The sequence below is a fragment of the Mauremys reevesii genome, linkage group 17, assembly GCF_016161935.1.
Source record: "Mauremys reevesii isolate NIE-2019 linkage group 17, ASM1616193v1, whole genome shotgun sequence".
NCBI lineage: Eukaryota > Metazoa > Chordata > Testudines > Geoemydidae > Mauremys > Mauremys reevesii.
The window spans coordinates 33,363,926-33,372,072 of NC_052639.1; the positions used below are offsets into that span (position 1 = coordinate 33,363,926).

General features: G+C 53.3%; 1 non-coding gene across 1 annotated transcript; it reads left to right on the forward strand.

Moving 5' to 3' along the window:
• Positions 1-7,478: 7,478 nt before the first annotated feature.
• On the forward strand, positions 7,479-7,550 carry TRNAQ-CUG. The gene has a single exon. It is a non-coding gene; the product is annotated as a tRNA-Gln (tRNA).
• The last annotated feature ends 597 nt before the right edge of the window (positions 7,551-8,147 follow it).

The window sequence follows — 8,147 nt, forward strand, 5'->3', positions numbered from 1 at the left end:
CCGCCCAACCAGCGTAGTCACCCAGGCTCCGCCCACCGTCACCGCGGCAACCACCAAAACAAACGTTCTCGGAACACGTGGGGCAGGGAGGGGGGTAAGGATGGGCCGTGACGCAAACAAAGCAGCTGGCTGGAAGCGAGCGGCAATGACGTCACCAAGGAGGAGTCCGCCCCCCCCCGCTCAGCGGCGGATGCAGGGACGGGACGGAGGGGACGGAGGGGGCAGGGACGGATGGAGACGGGACGGGACGGAGGACAGGGCTGGGGGGATGCAGGGACGGGACGGAGGGGACGAAGGGGGCAGGGACGGATGGACAGAGCGGACGGGACAGAGGACAGGGCTGGGGGGACGCAGGGAAGGGAGTGAAGGATGGACGGAGGGGGAGGGTGACCAGATCGCAAGCGTGAACTATCAGGCCACGTTGGTGGAGCTGGGGGGGAGACAGACAGACACAGGTGCGCAGCCCCGTTGGGAGCCAGAGGCACACTGGTCCGCCTGGCCGTGTGCTACCAGCGTGCCCTTTCCTATGTGCCCTAAGGCATTCCTATGTTATTCCATAACATTCCTATGTGCCATAACATTCTTATGTGCTGAATAAGAGCACATAACATTCCTGTGTTCCCCTCCCAACACCAGGAGGGGTGTGTGTGTGCCCTTTCCTATTCTTATGTGCTGATCAGTGCTGTGGTAGCAGAACTGAAACTGAAAAGGGAGCAGGCAGGACTATGCACAAAGAGAAAAGGGATGTAGACCTGCCCTTTGTACCCTGCAGGACCTGTGGTCACAGGCCCTTCCTAATTTGAGGGGAACCAAGGAATATAAAAAGTAATCTCTTGTAAATTGAACCAATGTTGTCTGACCGCTAGAGTTGGAATCTTGATACTAATTTTTCCTAATGATTGTAAGTTATTTACAGTCACCTGGCTGGCCTTTGAGGACTGACAAATCACAGCCAGAAGCTCTTTGATTTTTGGGAAGGCCCCAGATCATTTTGCAGCTGGAGTGGGCAGCACCACTCAGGCTACCGTTGATACATTAGGACCATCACAAGTTCTTCTGCTGAGCATCCAGCATGACGTTTGACCACAAAAAGGGGCAGACAAATAGAAGAGGCAATATAGTATGTAGTGGGCTCAGGGATGAGAACAAAGGACTAATCCTAGCGTTGACACTGGCTCCCACTGTGGCCCTGGTCAAATCACATAGGCCAAAATTTCCATACTTGAGTGCCTATAGTTATGTACCTAAATCATTGACTTTAATAGGGTATTAGAGCAGTGGAAGCTACTCCAGCCATTGATCTTTTCCCATTTTGCATACTGAGGAGGGAGAGTGCTTCCTTGTGTCCCCCCTTGCAAGGATTCCCAGCACCCACGAGTTACTCATGTGGGTATTGAACATAAAATTTTCTACCATGCAAAAATACATTTTGTTTTCAAACAATCCAAGGACTTAGTTGACACGGAGAATTTTTTAGAAAAAGGGCAAAATAGCTTGACATTTCAAAAGAAATCACTGTTTAATTTTCTTTATAGTTCAAACATTATTTTAAAGGCGTTGAACTCAGATGTTCCTGAGGTTTAACAATGACTTGTATACATAGCTCCCAGAATGGAACCTGTGCAAACAAAAAATAAACAATAATAGTGTCTTTTAAATTCACGGTATTTTTAAAGACACACAGAGGAGAATCAGCCAGGCTGATTCATTGTATTTTCCCTGTGCTGATGAAGGAATTAGAGACAATAACAGAGCTTGACAAAACCAGCTAAAGCCACCAAACCAACTGGAGGGTTAAATCTATCAATCAGCAGTAAATATGAAATATAGGGGGGTGGGATCAGGGCGATGCCCTGGGGAGAAGCCCAGAGAACTCCTCTTCCCCAAATGTCAGAAGAGGGAAGGTGCTGGGATTTTTATCCGAATGCCCTCCCTGAGTCCTATTTAGAGATTCAGGTTCTTTAACATTATAGCTGTCCCAAGTTTGCATAGTGCAATGCTTGAATTTACATGAAGAGAAAGTAGAGAGTAAGTAGTAAAGTTCTTCCAATTTTAAACTAGATGTATATTAAATTAAATCTGTGCTAATTAATCAGATGCATAAAGAGTATTTAAGACAACAGCTCAGCCCCTCTCACCCACCCTCTCTCCATCACCATTGTCAACTTTCTCTGGATGTGTTTTTATGGATAAACTGAACTGATCTGACTGGCTGAATCAAACAATAAGTTGTTCTAAACGAATCACGATGCTTCAGGTCAATAACTGTTTGGGAAACATCTGTTACGTTACTGCTTGAACATTCAGCTGAGAAAATTATTAGATATATATTCTGATAATTTGAACAGAAACAAAGTCATCGTAACAGAACATTGAGAGAGGATCAAAGCCTTAGGTTTTGAAAATAAATATCACACGTCAACATTTTTTCCATAAATGCTTCGGCAGCGGAGACCATTATCCTAAGATAACATTCTCCAGCAGAGAGATGATCTCTTAATTAGAGCAATATGTAAACTACTTTAGGATGCTTGATATAAATCCTGCAAACTGATTCATTGATACTTTTACTAAGATGAATTTTGATATCATGGGATGAAATCCTGGCCCCACTGCCACACCCTCCCTTGCTGGGCTAATGTCCTGCCCCTGGCCAGGCACTCTGGAGGTTTGAGCTACTCCTGTGGATCACCCCACTCAAGGAGCATTCGTTCTAGGAAGCAAGCCGGCTAGACAGGAAAACATCAGACGCTGCTGCTCCCAATGCTACACTCAGTTTTTCAGAAATTAGTCGACTTTATGGCCAGAAGAGACCATTAGAGCATCTAATCTGACCCCCTGCATATCACAGGCCTCCTGTATGCAGGCCCGCCCAGAGGGGGGGGGGGCAAATGGGGCAATTTGCCCCAGGCCCAGCAGGGGCCCCCACGAGAGTTTTTCGGGGCCCCTGGAGCAGTGTCCTTCACTCGCTCCGGGAGCCCCGGAAAACTCTCATGGGACCCGGGCCCCCAGAGCTTCTTCGCTCCCGGTCTTTTCCTGCCAGGGGTCCTTCCTCTCTGGGACAGAAGGACACCCCGCCACCGAATTACCGCTGCGGAACCTGCCGCTGGAGTGCAGCCGGGTCTTCGGCGGTAATTCGGCGGCAGGGGTCCTTCCGCCCGGGACCCGCCACTGAAGTGCCCCAAAGGCCCGTGGTGGGGCTGCACTGGGGCGGGTCCCGCTGGCGGTAATTCGGCGGTGGGGGGCCCCCCCCGTGGGTCTTGGGTGCACGTTGGCAGCGGGTCCCGGAACGGAAGGACTCTCCGCCGCTAACTTACCGCCAAAGCGGGGGCCCCCCGCCACCGAAGAGCCTGGACCCCCGGAATCCTCTGGGCGGCCCTCGATTTAACAGGGGTTTGTTTCAACTTATTGCCCCGATTAAAATCTATGGCTAAAAGGCAGCCACTGTTGTTAGTACTTGTACCTGTGTTTGGTGCCACCTCCTTTCCCTTTGGCCTTGTAGTTGACCAATGGCAAAGCTGAACATCTCCTCAGATACCAGGGAGTGTTTATGTCCATTCCTGCGAGCTACACCGGGGTTTGATGTTGCTGCTTTCAATCCTCTGGCTCTGCCGGGATAAGGAACAATTCAGGCTGTCACTGAACTGAAGGAGGAAGATCAGTTTTTGACAGGAGAGGGACACCTCCTCTTAAAGGTGTTTGGCTGGCTGGCAGTCCTGATCCCCAGATCTCGCCCGTGGGGCTCCAGCAGTTTGGGGACCGGATCTCTCCCTTGGCCCCACCTGCTGCCTCCAGGCGCTCCTCCCCAGGGGCCCCAGCAGTGCAGCACAGCTGAGCAGCATCTGCCTGCTCGCTCCAGTGGCCGTCGGCCCCTCCCCATGGCAGGGCAGGGTGGGGCTGGGCCTCCATGCGCTGCCCCCACCCCGAGCCCCTGCAGCCAATGGGACACTGCGGGGGTGATGCCCGGGGGCAGCAGAACGTTGAGGCCCCCAGCCCACCCCACCTTGGAGACCCAGGTAAGCGCCACACCCCTGACTCCCTCCCAGAGCCTGCACCACCATCCCCTCCCCACATACCCCCTCCTCCCTGCAAACTCCCTCCCAGAGCCTGCAGCCCGGTCCACACACACCTGCCCCCAACTCCCTCCCACAGCCTGCACCCTCTCCCTCCACACACACCCTCCTGCCCACCCTAATCTCCCTCCCAGAGCCTGCACCCCCACCCCTCCTCCTGTTCCTCCTACCCCCTGCCCCAGCCCAGAGCCTGCACCCAGCACCCAAACTCCCAGAGCCGTACAAGGAATTTTTGTGCCCGAGGCAAGGGCCAGCTCCAGGCTCTTTGGCTGCGGGTCCTTGATCCCTGTCGGAGGGAAGGACCTGCCACTGAATTGCCACCGCCGCTTCATTCATCCTTCGGTGGCAATTCAGCAGTGGGTCCCTGAGTCCCTCTCGGAGAGAAGGACCCACTGACGAACTGCCGCCGAAGTGACAGTGGAAGCGCCTCTGATCGTGGTAGAGCTGCGCCTCCACTTTCTGCATCCGAGGCAAGTGCCTCACTCGCCTCGCCCATGTTACGGTGCTGCAAACTCCATCCCAGAGCCTGCACCCCAGAACCCCACCCCTCCCAAACTCCCTTCCAGAGACCAGCCTCTCACCCCTTCTGCACCCAAACTCCCCAGAGGCTGCACCCTCCTGCACCCCAATCCCCAGCCCCAGCCCAGGGCCTGCACCCTAGACCTCCTCCTCACCCAAACTCCCTCCCAGAGCCTTAGGTAGGTGGGGGGTGGAGTTTTGGGGGGCTGGTTCTGGGCGGTATGAGTGACATTATTGGCCCACTGGGAGGATTGGAGGACTGGCCCTGGCCCTAAGGTAAATTGAGGTTGAGACCCTGCTTTAAGGGATTGGAGCAATGCTGGAGAGACTGACGGGCAGGGAGCTGGGGAGCTGTGTGTGCTCCAAGGAGAGTTGTTGTGCTCTGGTGACACAGAGCGGGGGTGGGGAGTTTGTAAGCTGTGGTGTTTGTATAGAGATAAAGTTTACTAACCCCCAGGTTAAAAACTGTTCCTGCTCTGGGCTATACAGGATGTTCTCTGTTGAGAGTATAGCTCAGTGGGTGAATGTTTCCTGTAGGGTAATGGGTTCCTAGTTCCACTCCAAATGAGTCCCTTAAAGAAACTTTTTCAAATGAAAATCGATTTCCACACCCATCTCCAGTATGTTCAGGAGTTCGCTGAAGTTGAGGGGGGCTTGAAATGAATTCAAACACTATTTTCCTATGCAAATGAATAAAGACCTAGCAGAGCTGCCCAGCAGCTGAAATCAGTTCCAGTCCTCAGCGTCTCTAAGAGGGACACTGGTAGCTGAGGCATGTGGGACACCTCTGGGATGATGACAGGAGAAAAAATGCTGGATTCAATGAAAGCTGAGACCATAGGAGGAGAAGGTGAATGGCAACACCACACATAGTCATAACACTCAGACACGGGGCTTCACTGTCACTACCCCTGTGTTTTCCATCATTTATATCCAGGGGTGAAAGTAACTTACAGGACTTACCGGTACTGCCGGAGTCCCGGGGGGGCGTGGCCTCATCCAGAAGGGGCGTGTCCTCATCTGGAAGGGGGCGTGGCCTCTCAAGATTTAAAGGCCCTGGAGTACCAGCTGTGGCTGGGAGACCAAGGGCCTTTACATGAACCAGGGCCTCCCAGCTGCAGAGGTAGCCCTTTAAATTCTGGCCCCAGCCCAGCCACCAGAGCCGCGGCCGGGATTCAAAGGGCTCTGGGCTGACCGCAGCCGCAGCAGCCCAGAGCCCTTTAAATCTGGCCCCAGCCTGGCCGCCGGAGCCGCGGGTGGGGGGTTTAAAGGGCTCTGGGCTGCCAGCTGTGGCGGGGAGCCTAGAGCCCTTTCAATCCCTCACAGCAAAAGCCGGTGCAGTCCGGCACGGCGATTGCCTCTTGCCGCTATGCCGTACCAGCTTGTACCAGCTTACTTTCACCTCTGTTTCTATCCTAAGGAACACACCCTCCCCCTCCCCCACGCACTGTCACACACAACCTTCTCCCCTTGAGCCCCATCCAACCCTCCCCCACACACGCCACGGGACACAGCCTCTCGGTGACTCACCCCGAAGGGGGTTGGTCTCTGCATCGCCCAACAGGGGAGCAGGGAGCCGAAAGGGCCACAGGAGACCAGTGGAGCTAGGCAGGGATAGGAAAGACTTCCCCTCCCTTTCCTTCCCCTCCCTGAGTCCCGTTAATCTCACCCATCAGATGCTCCAGCACCAGGTGGGCTCAAAGCACCAACCTTCCCCTGAGCAACGGAAGGGGGAACCAGCTCTTTCACATGGAAGGAGGCTCCCACTCTGCTGCTGCCATTCTGCAGCCTTTCATATGGATTTGTATTAGCTAATGCAACCCCCCCACTCCTCTAATCCAGCCATGAAACATGGAGACAAGCTCCTGAAAGCAGGGCCCAGTGGTGCAATGGGTTAGTGCCCAGTACTTACAGAGCAGTGCTGAGTGGAGTGATGCTGAGGTTGTGAGTTCAAACCTCACCTGCAGCCCTAGTTTCCTTTAAGCAAATGGCTTCTGCCAATCAGTTTGCTCTGCAGAAAATACAATTCCTGCTCAGAAGACACTGAGGTCCCCTTGCTTTACAGAGAGCAGGGCAGATTCCACAGATCTACCAGGCTCTGCCCTCCACCAGCTGCCTGTGTCAGGAGGGGTCAGGCAGAACCCAGAGCACTGCCCCTGACTCCCCCTCAGTCTTTGCTCCCCAAACCACCTGTGTGCTCACCCTCTGCGCTGTGAGACTCAAACCCTGCCTGGCTTGCTGTATGCTGGTGTGGTTTTCATCTGTCACGTTGATGTGCATGTGGGTCCTGTGTGATTTTGGTGGATGTCTTGCATAGTTCTGTGTGCATGGATGTGTGTATGATTTTTGCATTAATATTGTTTTTTGCTTTGTATTCTTTTGATATGTGGGTTTTGTGTTTCCTGTTGTGGGCTTTTGCTGTATTTTTGGTGTGGATTTGTTCTTTCTATATTTTGTGAGGTTTTCCTTTTTGTGTATATGGCTCTGTGTGCTGTGTGGGTTTGGTTTTTATGTCTGTGTGGGCCTGTGCAGTGTGTGATTTTCTCATTCTCTGTGTGCGTGTTTGTCTCTCTGTTTGTATCTTCATGTGTAAATTCACTGGAACTTTTCAAAATCTGCACAGCTTTGCCAATTTTCACCAGGAATTTTTCTCCATTAACAAATTCTCACTTGTTCCCTACCCGTTGGTTGTTCCTACCTGTTGGTGACCATTGCCCCAGGGGCCTGTCAGTCTCAGGGTCCTGATTTCCCATTGGCCCTTCCCCCTTCTATTGGGACTGGGAACTAGCCAACCAAATCCCACTAAGTTTTAGTAAAGGGCCAACAGTCCCTTACACAAGCCAGCCCTGTGAGAGTCACCAATGTCCCGAGAGAACAGTACAAGCTGGTCCCATGGTGTAAAGGGCAGCACTCAGGACTCTGAATCCTGCAATCTGAGTTCAAATCTCAGTGGGACCTTGTGTTAGCTGGTGGTAAAGATCTGGTGCTCAAAGTGCTTTCCTGTCTCCAGCTATACAAAAGTGGGTCATTTCCTCCTGCTGGTTAACTCCTTTCCCCACCAGAGCCAGGTCTTTGGTGGGGTTTAGAAGTGGCTCTAGTGGTTGGGATTCTCACTGCTTCACCTGATGCCCACAAGTCTGGTGCTTGTAGCCACACTTTTCCTCTTGCTCACATGGCACTTGAAGAAAGCAGTGCCAGGGCCAGGCTTGATAGGCAGGAGGGAGGCAGAGTCCCAGGCTGGAGCCCAGCACACCTCTCCTCCTCTGGGCACGTGGAGCAGAGGCGGCTGGTGCTGACAGCTCTGAGGGAAGGCTTATAAGCCACAGAGCGACTGAGGGCGGGGCTAGACGAGGACAGGACCATGCCTATGTGTGGCCAGCAGACAGGCAACAAGACTCCCGGCCAGCCTGCTCCCTGCCATGCCAAACCCCACTGAAGGCCACCCGCAGACCACCATGCGGGGTGGCTGCTGATGCTCTGTGTCCAACATCAGTAGACGGTAGGAAAGCAGGGCCAGCCCCCCTGGTGGGGCCTCTTACTGTTCCCATACCCCAT